Source organism: Heptranchias perlo, chromosome 20 (genome assembly GCF_035084215.1).
Source record: "Heptranchias perlo isolate sHepPer1 chromosome 20, sHepPer1.hap1, whole genome shotgun sequence".
Classification (NCBI taxonomy): Eukaryota; Metazoa; Chordata; class Chondrichthyes; order Hexanchiformes; family Hexanchidae; genus Heptranchias; species Heptranchias perlo.
Window position 1 is genome coordinate 23891293 of NC_090344.1, and position 14649 is coordinate 23905941.

Genomic DNA, 14649 nt, shown 5'->3' on the forward strand with positions numbered 1-14649 from the left:
CAATGCACACCACGGCTGCAGACTGCACGTGTAACGTTGGATACATGTCTGGAACATGCAGACTGGCAGAGTTCCGGTTTGTCCACCTCAAAAATTTCAAGAATTGCCTTCAAGCTGCACCTTAAAATCTGCTCAATCACAGAATTTGGAGATTTATACTATTTTTCTTTGCATGCATCTCGATATCTCTGTCTGCGTTTCTTCCCTCTCTGCCATTCCCCCTGATGGACTTATCCAGCTTCTTTGAACGGCCAGACGGGTTTCTGGAACGCCCAGGTTTCCAGACTGTAGAATCTTCAGTCCATTTATTGTATTTCGACAGGATGATCTTTGCTATTTTTCCGTCTCCGTTTTCAGAAAATATAAGCCCAGATGGGATTTCATCTCCTCGGGTCCCGTCACCTTCGGGTAATGGGAATGAACCCAATCTATGATTCGGTCTTAATATCTGTATTCTCATTGCTTAAGAATAAAATTACGGGGTTACAGTTATTTTGAGGACACGTTTTAGAAATTAACACATAAGCGACAGGTCTGAATTTTGGATCATCCAGCAGAGACACATGAGAGAACAAAAACAGGATATAGACAAAGGTGCTGGAGGCAGAAAGAAAAAGCACGAAATAAGAGGAATGAAAAGAGAGTGACTTAGTGGAGCGCGAAGAGATACAGGAGCATAGTGGTTATGTTCAGTGGCTAATAAGCCAGAGACCTGGACTCAGAATCCAGGGTCACGAGTTCATAATCCCGCCATGACAGCTGGAGCAATTCAATTCATGAAAAATAAAAGTTGGAATGAAAATACCAGTATCAGTAATGGTGGCCATGAAACAACCGGATTGTTGTAAAAACCCATCTGGTTTACTCATGCCCTTCAGGGAAGGAAACCTGCCTTCCTTACCCAGTCTGGCCTCTTTGTGACTCCAGACCCACAGCGACCAATGTGGTTCATTCCTAATTGCCCTCTAAAATGGCCCGGCAAACCACTCAGTTGTAAAATCTCGATTAACAAAAAAGTCTTAAGAAAACCGGACGGGCCACCAGGCACCGCACACGACAAAGGCTCAAACCAAGCCCAGTCGAGTCTGCAAAGTCCTCCTCACGAACATCTGGGGACTTGTGCCAAAATTGGGAGAGCTGTCCCACAGACTTGTCAAGCAACAGCCTGACATAGCCATACTCACAGAATCATACCTTTCAGCCAAAATCCGCAGACTCTTCCATCACCATCTCTGGGTATGTCCTGTCCCACTGGCAGGACAGACGGACCAGACACTGGCGGTACAGTGATATGCAGTCAGGATGGGAGTGCTCAACATTGACTGTGGACCTCATGGCATCAGGTCAAACATGGGCAAGTGAAACCACCTACTGACAAGCCCTCAGCAGCTGATATCAGTCCTCCTCCATGTTGAACACCACTTGGAGGAAGCACTGAGGGTAGCTGGAAGACTTCAATGCTCATCACCAAAGGTGGCTCGGTAGCACCACTACTCGCCGAGGCCTGAAGGGCATTGCTGCAAGATTGGGCCGACTGTAGATGGTGAATGAATCAACACGAGGGAAAAACCAACTTGACCTCGTCCTCACCAATCGACGTTTCGCAAATGCATCTGTCCATGACAGTATTGGTAGGAGTGACCACTGCACAGTCCTCGTGGAGACGAAGTCCTGTCTTCGCACTGAGGATACCATCCAACGTGTTGTGTGGCACTACCACCGTGCTAAATGGGATAGATTCAGAACAGATCCAGCAGCTCAAAACTGGGCATTCCATGAGGTGCTGTGTGGCCATCCTGCAGCAGCATAATTGTATTCCAGCACAATCTGTAACTTCTTCGCCCGGCATATTCCTCACTCTGCCAACAAGCCAGGGAATCAATCCGGGTGCAATGAGGAGTGTGGAAGAGCATGCCAGAAGCAGCACCAGGCGTACCTAAAAATGAGGTGCCAACCTGGTGAAGCTACAACTCAGGGCTAAACATGCTGTAGATTCGAGCAAAGCGAATCCACAACCAACGGATCAGATCAAAGCTCTGCAGTCCTGCCACAGCCAATCGTGAATGGTGGTGGAAAATTAAACAACTAACGGGAGGAGGAGGCTCTGTGAACTCTGTAGACATCCCCATCCTTAAGTGATGGACGAGTCCAGCACGTGAGTGCAAAAGACAAGGCTGCAAGCGTTTGCAGCCAGAAGTGCCAAGTGGATGAATCCATCACGGCCTCCTCCCAATATTCATCGCAGCCAGTCATCAACCAATTCGATTCACTCCACGTGATATCAAGAAACGGCTAAATGCACTGGATACATCAAAGGCTATGGGCCCCGACAACATTCCGGCTGTAGTACTGAAGTCTTGTGCTCCAGAACTAGCTGCGCCTCGAGCCAAGCTGTTTCAGTACAGCTACAACACTGGCACCTACCCGACAATGTGGAAAATTGCCCAGGTATGTCCTGTCAACAAAAAGCAGGACAAATCCAATCTGGCCAATTACTGCCCCATCAGTCGACTCTCAATCATCAGCAAAGTGATGGAAGGTGTCGTTGACAGTGCTATCAATCGGCACTTACTCACCAAAAACCTGTTCAACGATGCTCAGTTTGATTCCGCCAGGACCACTCGGACCCAGACCTCATTACAGTCTTGGTCCAAACATGGACAAAAGAGCTGAATTCCAGAGGTGAGGTGAGAGTGACTGCCCTTGACATCAAGGCAGCATTTGACCGAGTGTGACACGAAGAAGCCCTAGTAAAATTGAAGTCAATGGGAATCAGGGGAAAACCCTCCAGTGGCTAACACAAAGGAAGATGGTAGTGGTTGTTGGAGGCCAATCATCTCAGCCCCAGGTCATTGCTGCAGGAGTTCCTCATGGCAGTGTCCTCGGCCCAACCATCTTCAGCTGCTTCATCAATGACCTTCCCGCCATCATAAGGTCAGAAATGGGGATGTTCGCTGATGATTGCACAGTGTTCAGTTCCATTCGCAACCCCTCAAATAACGAAGCAGTCCGAGCCCGCATGCAGCAAGACCTGGACAACATCCAGGCTTGGGATGACAAGTGGCAAGTAACATTCGCGCCAGACAAGTGCCTGGCAATGACCATCTCCAACAAGAGAGATTCCAGCCACCTCCCCTTGACGTTCAACGGCATTACCATCGCCGAATCCCCCACCATTAACATCCTGGCGGTCACTATTGACCAGAAAATTTACTGGACCAGCCATGTTAATGCTGTGGCGACGAGATGCTGGGTATTCTGCGGAGAGTGACTCACCTCCTGACTCCCCAAAGCCTTTCCGCCGTCTACAAGGCTAAGGTCTGGAGTATAATGGAATACTCTCCACTTGCCTGGATGAGTGCAGCTCCAACAACACTCAAGAAGCTCGACACCATCCAGGACAAAGCAGCCCCCTTGAATGGCACCCTAGCCACCACCCTAAACATTCACTCCCTTCACCACCTGCGCACAGTGGCTGCAGTGTGTACCATCCACGGGATACACTGCAGCAACTCGCCAAGGCTTCTTCGACAGCACCTCCTAAACCGACGACCTCTACCACCTAGAAGGACAAGAGCAGCAGGCACATGGGAACAAAACCACCTGCACGTTCCCCTCCAAGTCACACACCATCCCGACTTGGAAATATATCGCCGTTCCTTTATCGTCGCTTGGTCAAAATCCTGGAATTCCATTCCTAACAGCACTTTGGGAGAACCTTCACCACACGGACTGCAGCGGTTCAAGAAGTCGGCTCACCACTACATTCTCAAGGGGCAATTAGGGATGGGCAATAAATGCCGGCCTCGCCAGCGACGCCCACATCCAGTGAACGAAGAAAACATTAATGTGAAGACATTGGCTGCAGCAGCGGGGTTGCACTTTTTATTTTCCCACTGTCTCAATCTTTCTTTATTAACTGGACAATTCAAATTGGGCAGGGCAGCCTTGAGGAAGAGTTTATTGAGTGTATTAGGGATGGATTTCTTGAGCAGTATGTAACTGATCCAACAAGGGGCCAAGCAACCTTGGACCTGGTCCTGTGTAATGAGCCAGGATTAATTATTAATGTCCTAGTTAAGGATCGCCTTGGAATGAGTGACCATAACATGGTGACATTCCATATCGAATTAGAGGATGAGAAGATTGGTTTTCAAACAAGCGTACTGAGCTTGAATAAAGGAGACTATGATGGTATGAGAGCGGAATTGATTAAAGTGGACTGGGAAAATAGATTAAAGGGTAAGATGGTACATGAGCAGTGGTGTTCATTCTATGAGTTATTTTACAACTTTCAAAAAAAAAATATTCCACTGAGGAAAAAAGGGTGTAAAAGAAATGACAGCCATCCGTGGTTAAGTAAAGAAATTAAGTACAGTATCCGACTAAAAACAAGGACATATAAGGTAGCCAAACTTAGTGGGAGGATAGAAGATTGGGAAGACTTCAAAAGACAGCAAAAAGTAACTGAAGGATTGATTATGAAAGGGAAGATAGATTATGAAAATAAATTAGCAAAAAATATAAAAGCAGATAGCAAGAGTTTCTATAGTTATATAAAAAGAAAAAAGGGTGGCAAAGGTAAACGTCGGTCCCTTTCGAGGATGAGAACGGGAAATTAATGGTGGGAAACATGGAAACGGCAAAAATGCTGAACAAATATTTTGTTTCAATCTTTACGGTAGAGGACACTAAGAATATCCCAACACTGGACAAACAGGGGGCTCGAGGGGGGAGGAGCTAAATACGATTAAAATCACTAAGGAATTGGTACTCAGTAAAATAATGGGACTGAAGGCGGATAAATCCCCTGGACTTGATGGCTTACATCCGAGGGTCTTGAGGGAAGTGGCAGTAGGGATTGTGGATGCTTTGGTAATAATTTTCCAAAATTCTCTGGACTCGGCAAAGGTCCCGGCAGATTGGAAAACTGCAAATGCAACACCCTTATTTAAAAAGGGTAGTAGGCAGAAGGCTGGAAATTATAGACCAGTTAGCCTAACATCTGTGGTGGGTAAAATTTTGGAATCTATTATTAAGGAGACAGTAGCGGAACATTTGGATGAACATAATTTAATAGGACAAAGTCAGCATGGCTTTACGACGGGGAAGTCATGTCTGACGAATTTGCTTGAGTTCTTTGAGGACATAACGTGCAGGGTGGATAAAGGGGAACCAGTGGACGTAGTGTATTTAGACTTCCAGAAGGCATTCGACAAGGTGCCACATAAAAGATTATTGCTTAAGATAAAGAATCACGGGATTGGGGGTAATATTCTGGCATGGGTGGAGGATTGGTTATCCAACAGAAAGCAGAGAGTTGGGATAAACAGTTCATTCTCGGACTGGTAACCAGTAGCCAGTGGTGTTCCGCAGGGGTAGGTGCTGGGTCCCCAACTCTTTACAATCTATATTAACGATTTGGAGGAGGGGACCAAGTGTAACATATCAAAGTTTGCAGATGATACAAAGATGGGAGGGAAAGTGGAGAGGGAGGAAGACATAAAAAACCAACAGGGGGATATAGACAGGCTGGGTGAGCGGGCGGAAATTTGGCAGATGCAATACAATATTGGAAAATGTGAGGTTATGCACTTTGGCAGGAAAAATCAGAGAGCAAGTTATTATCTTAAAGGCGAGAAACTGGAAAGTACTGCAGTACAAAGGGATCTGCGGGTCCTCGTGCAAGAAAATCAAAAAGTTAGTATGCAGGTGCAGCAGGTGATCAAGAAGGCCAACGGAATGTTGGTTTTTATTGCTCTGGGGATAGAATATAAAAACAGGGAGGTATTGCTGCAGTTATATAAGGTATTGATGAGACCGCACCTGGAATACTGCATACCGTTTTGGTCTCCATACTTAAGAAAATACATACTTGCTCTCGAGGCGGTACAACGCAGGTTCACTCGGTTAATCCCGGGGATGACGGGGTGGAAATATGAGGAGAGGTTGAGTAGATTGGGACTCTACTCATTGGAGTTCAGAAGAATGAGAGGCGATCTTATTGAAACATATAAGATTGTGAAGGGGCTTGATCGGGTGGATGCGGTAAGGATGTTCCCAAGGATCGGTGAAACTAGAACTAGGGGGCATAATCTTTGAATAAGGGGCTGCTTTTTCAAAACTGATATGAGGAGAAACTTCTTCACTCAGAGGGTAGTAGGTCTGTGGAATTTGCTGCCCCAGGAAGCTGTGGAAGCTACATCATTAAATAAATTTAAAACGGAAATCGACAGTTTCCTAGAAGTAAAGGGAATTAGGGGTTACGGGGAGCGGGCAGGAAATTGGACATGAATTTAGATTTGAGGTTAGGATCAGATCAGCCATGATCTTATTGAATGGCGGAGCAGGCTCGAGGGGCCGATTGGCCGACTCCTGCTCCTATTTCTCGTTGACCTTCTCTGCTGGTGTTGCAGATTCGATCAGGCATCGCCGTTTACGGAAGCCTGAGAAGTCCATCAGGGGATAATACAAGAGACAGAGACAGGGAGAGATAAAGAAATGCATGCAAAGAAAATAAAGAGAATACATAGAATCATACAGTCATAAAATGGTAACAACACAGAAGGAGGCTATTCGGTCCATTGAGCCCGTGCCGGCTCATTGTAAGAGCGATCCAGTTCGTCCCACTCACCCGCTCCTTCACGTGTGTTGCGCCTTGGAAACTTCCACACCCTGTCCTCTGGAGCTCAAATATTCTCTGGAAAAAAATCAATTCTCCCAACAGCAACACCGAAATGATGTCGGAAGCTAATTGCTGACTTTTCACGAAAAGCACTGAGATAGGAAAGATCGTGCGGAATTTGAAACTGAGATCTCACGTATACCATTTAACGCAAAAGCTCTAAGCGAGAATCATACCCCGAGACCCACGAACCGCTGACATTAAAATCGTACACCAGTTAAAATGTGCGCTGCCTCCCACTGCCGATCGGCCATCCTTTCAGACCTCTTCTGTCCATCCAATCTCGTTTTCTATTCTGGTGCACAGCAATATCAAGTTGTACATGAACTACTTCCAGTGACCAATATTAGTCTCCCTTTACCAAATTGGTTTCGACTGTACGACTTGAATTATGAAGTAAGACGTTTCAGAATTAGTTGCTCTGAAACCACATTGCTTGGGAGGAGACTGAGAGATCCAGATGAACAGCGGAACGTTGGAGTGCATGTCCACAGATCCCAGAAGGTAGTAGAACAGGTAGATAAGGTGGTTGTGAAGTCACAAAGGATACTCTCCTTTATTAGCCGAGGCATAGAATATAAGAGCAGGGAGGTTATGGAAGAAATGTATGAAACAATAGTTAGGCCACAGCCAGAATACTGCGTACAGTTGTGGTCACACATTACAGGATAGGTGTGATTGCACTAGAGAGGGTACAGAGGACATTTACGACAACGTTGCCAGAACTGGAGAATTTTAACGATGAGGATAGATTGGATAGGCTGGGGTTGTTTGCTTTGGAACTGATGAGGCTTTTGGGAGATTTAATTAAGGTGTATAAAATTATGACGGGCCTAGATAAAGTGGCTAGCAAGAACCTATTTCCCTTAGCAGAGAGGTCAATAATCAGGGTACATAGATCTAAGATAATTGGTCGAAGGATTAGAGTGGAGCGGAAGATTTAATTCCCAGCCAGAGGGCGGTGGGTGTCGGGAATTCACTGCCTGAAAGGGTGGGAGAGAAGGAAACCCTCATCGCATTGAAAAATAAAAACTTCAACATGCACGTGAAGATCCGTAACCTACAAGATTAGTGACCATACGCTGGAAAGTGAGATGAGGCTCGGTACCGATTTTTCGGTAAGCACAGGCAAGATGTGCAGAATGGCTTCCTTCAGTGGCCTAACTTTCTATGATTCGATGATATGATTGCCGTCTGTCTCGGCATCGCGATAATATACACTCTACCATAAGTATACTTTAATCAAATTGGTGCTTTGTTTCACTGTGAGAGCGAAGAGACATAAGTGTGTAGACATTGGCTGCTGCAACTCGGTTGCACCTTTACTTTTCCTACGGTCTCAGTCCTCTTCTCCAGCCTTCTCTGCTGGTGTTGCAGGTTAGATCAGCCTTCGCCGTTCAAGGAAGCCTGAGAAGTCCATCAAGGGACGCACAGAGAGACATGAGACAGAGACAGGGAAAGATAGAGATATGCATGCAAATCAAATGAAGAGTATAAATGTCAGGTTTTGCAAACCAGAAGAATTTAAGTTACAAATTGGGAGAGATTCCTTCTCGGGTCTTGAAATCTTAGAAGAGAAGATTGGACGCCCGATTCAAAGCACCGGCCACGTTGAAGCATCTGGGAGAGAGGTAAATGTGGTCAATTAATTCCATTTAATGTATTTGAGCATTGAAGAGATCTTTGAAGAGTAGCGCTTCGAGCAGAATTCAAACCTCGGCAGGAAAACCACATAGGAGTTTTGAGACCACCGCTTCAACCTCTCGGCCATCCCAGCTGGAAACGGCATGTTCGTTCAAACAGGATTCCATTCAGAAACATGCAATTTCTGCACAAGTTAGCATTGGTGGTTCAGGGGTAGAATTCTCGCCTGCCACGCGGGAGATCCGGGTTCGATTCCCGGCCAATGCACGATTGTTTTGCATTCTGCACCAAGGAGGAACTTCGGAACAGGATTGTGTTTTTTGGTCCTTCCAGCCTGTTCCGCAACTCAATGAGATCATGGCTGAGTTGTGACCGAAGTCCCTGTACCCGCCTTCGTCCCATAGTTCTCAATACCTTTGGTTAACAAAAATCTATAAATCACGGGTTTGAAATTAACAATTGAGCTTACATCAACTGCCGTTTGTGGAAGAGACTTCCACACTTCTACCTCCCTTTGCTTGTGGAAATGTGTCCTAACTTCACTCCCGAAAGTCCTGACTCGAATGTTCAGGCTATGCCCCCAAGTCCAAGACACCTCAACGAGCGGAAATAGTTTCTTTGTAACTACCCCATCAGTTCCTCTTAATATCTTGATAATTTCGATCATATCAGCCTTTAATCTACTAAATTGCAAGGAATACAACCATAGTTTGTGTAATCTCTCCTCGTAATTTAACGCTTAGAGTCCAGGTATCATTCTCGTAAATCTACACTAAACTCCCTCCAAGGACGGTATATCCTTCCTAAGGTGCGGTGCCCAGAACTGAACACAGCACTCCAGGTGTGGTCCAACCAGAGCTTTGTGTAGATGTAGCATAATGTCTATTCCCTTGTATTCTCATCCTCTAAATATACAGGCCACCATTCCATTAGCCTTTTTGATTATTTCCTGTACCTGCCCATGACATGTTATTGATCTATGTACACGGACACCTAAGTTCCTGTGGAACTTCACAGTTTCGAATTATTCACCTTTTGTAAAGTATTCTGATCTATCATTGTGAAGTCCAAAGTGGATGACCTCACACTTGCCAAAATTGAAATCCATTTGCCACGGTTTTGGCCATTCATTTATTATATTAATGTCTCTCTGGAATGTTATGCTTTCATCTGCACTGCTCACAACGCTGCTCATTTTGGAGCCATCCACAAACTTCGATATGTCGTTCTCGAACCCGTCATCTAATATTAATGAGAACGCCTGAACTGGGGGAATTCACATTGAGCATCAATCTCTTCATCATCCAGAGACATTTTATTTACTTGACATGTGTTGCGCCTTGGGAAACTCAGCACTCTGTCTTCTGGAGCTCAAACATGCTCTGCATGTAATTCAATCCTACCAACAGCAATACTGAGAAGATGTCAGAAGCCAATTGGTGTCTTTTCACTCAAAGTTGTGGAATAGCAAGGCTCATCCGGGATTTGAACGCGGAACTTCTCGGACTTCAATTAACTATAAGCCCCAAAGCGAGAATCATGCATTTGGATCAACCAGGCGCTGTTACTTGCTTTGTGCAGCCAGTGACAAGTTTCGTTGTCTTCCAAAGCCGATCGGCCATCCTTTCAGACCTCTTCTGTGCATCCAATCTCGTTTTCCATTCCGGTGTGCACTAATATCAAGCTGTACACTAACTATTTCCTGTCGCCAATATTAGTTTCCCTTTACTAAATTGGTTTCGTCTGTGCGACTTTTATTATCAAGCAAGACGTTTCAGAATTAGTTGCTCTGAAACTACATTGCTTTGGAGGACACTGAGAGGTGTAGATGAAAAGAGGGATCTTGGAGTGCATGTCCACAGATCCCTGAAGGTAAGAGGACACGTAGTTAAAGTGGTTAAAAAGGCATACAGGATACTCTCCTTTATTAGCTGACGCATAGAATGTAAGAGCATGGAGGTTATGGTAGAAATTTATAAAACAATGGTTCAGCCTCAGCAAGAAAGCAACATATAGTTGTGGTCACCACATTACAGGAAAGATGTGATTGCACTAAAGATGGTACAGAGGAGATTTACGACACTGTTGCCAGAACATGATAATTTTAGCTATGAGATTAGATTGGATAGGATGAGGTTGTTTGCTTTGGAGATGAGGAGGCTGTTGGCAGATTTTATTGAGGTGTACAAAATTATGACGGGCCGAGATTGAGTGGATAGCAAGGACCTATTTCCCTTAGCAGGGAGGTCAATAATCAGGGTACATCGATCTAAGGTAATTGGTAGAAGGATGAGAGGGGAGAGGAAGATTTTTTTCCCACCCAGTGGACGGTGGGGGTTGGGAAATTACTGCCCGAAAGGGTGGGAGATGCAGAAACCTTCATTGCATTGAAAAAATAAAAACTTCAATCTGCATGTTAAGATCCGTTACTAAAAGTATTAGGTATCAAACGCTGGATAGTGAGATAAGGCTCGGTATCGATTTTTTCGGCCGGCACAAGCACGATGTGCAGAATGGTTTCCTTCTGTGGCCTAACTTTCTAGGATTCGATGATATGATTGCGGTCTGTCTCGGCATCGTGATAACATACACTCTCCCATAAGTATACTTTAATCAAGTTGGTGCTTTGTTTCACTGTGAGAGCAGAGACATAAGTGTGTAATCATTTGCTACAGCAGCTGGGTTGCACCTTTATTTTCCTACCGTCTCAGTCCATTTTTTTACCCTCCTCTGCTGGTGTTGCAGGTTCGGTCAACCTTCGCCGTTCAAGGAAGCCTGAGAAGTCCATCAGGGGTCACACAGAGAGACAAGAGACAGAGACAGGGAAAGATAGAGAGATGCATGCAAAGAAAATAAAGAGTATAAATGTCAGGTTTTGAAAACTAGCGGAATTTAAGTTACAGATTGGGAAATATTGCTTCTCGGTCTTGAAATCTTGGAAGAGAAGATTGGACGCCCAATTAAAAGTACCGGCCACGTTGAAGTATCTCTCATGCTGGGACAGAGGTAAATGCGGTCAATTAATTCCAATTTATGTATTTGAGCATTGAAGAGATCTTTAAACCGGAGCACTGCGAGCCGAATTCAAACCAAGGCAGGAAAACTCCATTGGGGTTTTGAGACAACAGCTTGAACCACTCGTCCATCGCAGCAGGAAACGGCATGTTCGTTCAGACAGGATTCCATTTAGAAACATGCAAATTTTGCACAACCCAGCATTGGTGGTTCAGGGGTAGAATTCTCGCCTGCCACGCGGGAGACCCGGGTTCGATTCCCGGCCAATGCATGATCGTTTTGCATTCTGCACCAAGGAGGAACTTCGGAACAGGAGTTTGGTATTTGATCCTTCCAGCCTGTTCCGTAACTCAATGAGTTGTGACCGAACTCCCTGCACCCGCTTTCCTCCCATATCTCTGAATACCTTTGGTTAACAAAAATCTATAAATCACGGGTTTGAAATTAACAATTGAGCTCGCATCAACTGCCGTTTGTGGAAGAGATTTCCACACTTCTACCTCCCTTTGCTTGTAGAAGTGTGTCCTAACTTCACTCCTGAAAGTCCTGACTCTAATGTTTCGGCTCTGCCCCCAAGTCCTCGACACCCCAACGAGCGGAAATAGTTTCTTTGTAACTACCCCATCAGTTCCTAATAATATCTTGATAATTTCGATCACATCAGCCTTTAATCTACTAAATTGCAGTGAATACAACCATAGTTTGTGTAATCTCTCCTCGTAATTTAACACTTCGGGCCCAGGCATCATTCTAGTAAATCTACACTGCACTCCCTCCAACGACAGAATATCCTTCCTCAGGTGCGGTGCCCAGAACTGAACACAGTACTCCAGGTGTGGTCCAACCAGAGCTTTTTGTCGCTGTCGAATAATGTCTATTCCCTTGTATTCTCGTCCTCTAAATATATAGGCCACCATTCCATTATCCTTTTTGATTATTTCTTGTACCTGTCCATGACATGTTATTGATCTATGTACAGGGAAAACCTAAGTTCCTTTGGAACTCCACAGTTTCGAATTTTTCACCTTTTGTAAAGTATTCTGATCTATCTTTGTGAAGTCCAAAGTGGATGACCTCACACTTGCCAAAATTGAAATCCATTTGCCACGGTTTTGTCCATTCATTTATTATATTAATGTCTCTCTGGAATGTTATGCTTTCATCTACACTGCTTACATCGCTTCCCATTTTGGGTCCATCGGCAAACTTCCCTGTCTCTGTCTCTATCCCGTTATCCAATATCAATTAGACCGCCTGACCTTGGGGAAATTCACATTCAGCATCAATCTCTTCATCATCTTGAGACATTTTATTTACATTACATGTGTTGCCCAGGCATAGAATGTCAGAGCAGTGAGGTTGTTCTTGAAATGAATAGAACACTAGTTAGGCCACAGCTGGAGTATTGCCTACAGTTGTGGTCACCACATTACAGGAAAGATGCGACTGCACGAGAATTGGTACAGATGTGATTTACGACGATGTTTAGAGGACTGGAGAATTTTAGCTATGAGAATAGATTGGATAGGCTGAGGGTGTTTTCTCTGGAACCGAGGAGGCTGAGGGGAGATTTAATTGAGGTGTACAAAATTATGACAGGCCTGGATAGAGTGGAAAGGAAGGACCTGTTTCACTTAGCAAGGAGGTCAATAAAAAGGGCGCATAGATTTAGGGTAATTGGTCGAGGATTAGAGTGGAGCAGAGGGGATTTTGTTCCACCCAGCGGGTGGTGGGGGTCTGGAACTCACTGCCTGAGAGGGTGGGAGAAGCAGAAACCCTCATCGGATTTAAAAAGCACTTCAATATGCACTTGAAGAGCCATAACCGACAAGACTACGGACCAAACGCTGGTAAGTCGGGCGATGCTGGATACCTCTTTTCCGGCCGGTACAAACACGATCGGCGGAATGGCCTCCACTGGCGTAAATTTTTCCGATTGTCTGATTCTCTGATATGATTGCCGTCTGTCTCGGCATGGTGATAACATACACTCTACCATAAGAATACTTTAATCAAATTGGTGATTTGATTCACTGTGAGAGCGACGATACATAAATGTGTAGACATTGGCTGCAGCAGCTGGGTTGCACCGTTACTTTTCCTACCGTCTCAGTCTTTCTTTAATCTTCTCTGCTGGTGTTGCAGGTTCGATCAGCCGTCGCCATTCCATTTCACGCTCAGTCCTACCCGCACTCGGTACTGTCATGGCCTGAACACGTCTTTCGTGTTCTCACAGAAAATGCCACTTTTGCGAGCAGCTTGTCTGGACTGGACTGCACTGAGCTGGGACACTGGGAGTATTCAATTAATGAAATCAGTACTTCAAACAGAAAAAAATCTTCACTCACTCATCCTGATACATTCGGGTCTCATTAGAAGCCTAAAAAGCCCATCAGGCAACAACACAAGAGACAGAGATAGGGAGAGAAAGAGAAATGCATGCAAAGAAAATATAGGTTTTCAATAGAATCATACAATCATAAAATGGTTACAGAACAGAAGGTGGCTATTCGGCCCATCGAGCCCGTGCCGGGTCATTTCAAGAGCAATCCAGTTAGTCCCATTCCCCCGCTCCTTCCGGTCGCTCTATATTTTTATGCCTTCAAGTATTTATCGAATTCCTTTTTAAAACCCACGATTCAATCTGCTTCCACCATCCTTTCAGGCAGCGCATTCCAGATTATAACTACTCGCTGGGTAAAAAAGTGTTTCCTCATGTCGCCTTTGGTTCTTTTGCCAATCACCGTAAATCTGTGTCCTCTGGTTCTCGATCCTTCCGCCAATGGGAACAGGTTCTCTTTATTTACTTTATCTGAACCCTTCATGACTTTGAACACTTCTATCAAATTTCCTCTTAACGTTCTCTGCTCGAAGGAGAACAACCCCAGCACGGGGTAAATGCGATCAATCAGCTTCAATTCATTAATTTGAGCATTAAACAGCTCTTTAAACGTTACTGTGACATTATGGTAGCGTGGCCTCGCGGTCTAAAGTGTTCCATCAAATTTCTATGGAGGCGTGGGTTTGAATCCCACTGATGCTAGAATTTCTGGCAATGTTTATTTTGATCTGTTCACAGAAAACCCAATTGTCGTGCGATGGAGCAGAGGATGTGAAAGAAGCTAAAAGTGAAATGCAGATATTATTTTCATCAAGGGGACAGGACACGTTTCCACAGGTAAGCGTCTCTCACCTTAAGATTCTTTCCAGCAGAGTGGGACAGTTGATCAGAGTGACCGGGCTCTTGCGGCGCAATCAGTCAGTGCGTCGTCCTTATATGACTGTACAGGGTCGGGAAATGGCGA

The 14649-nt window shown here is 45.0% G+C and overlaps 2 non-coding genes across 2 annotated transcripts; both read left to right on the forward strand.

Moving 5' to 3' along the window:
• Positions 1–8525: 8525 nt before the first annotated feature.
• trnag-gcc (transfer RNA glycine (anticodon GCC)) lies at positions 8526–8596 on the forward strand. Its single transcript has one exon. It is a non-coding gene; the product is annotated as a tRNA-Gly (tRNA).
• Positions 8597–11544: 2948 nt separating this feature from the next.
• On the forward strand, positions 11545–11615 carry trnag-gcc (transfer RNA glycine (anticodon GCC)). The gene has a single exon. It is a non-coding gene; the product is annotated as a tRNA-Gly (tRNA).
• The last annotated feature ends 3034 nt before the right edge of the window (positions 11616–14649 follow it).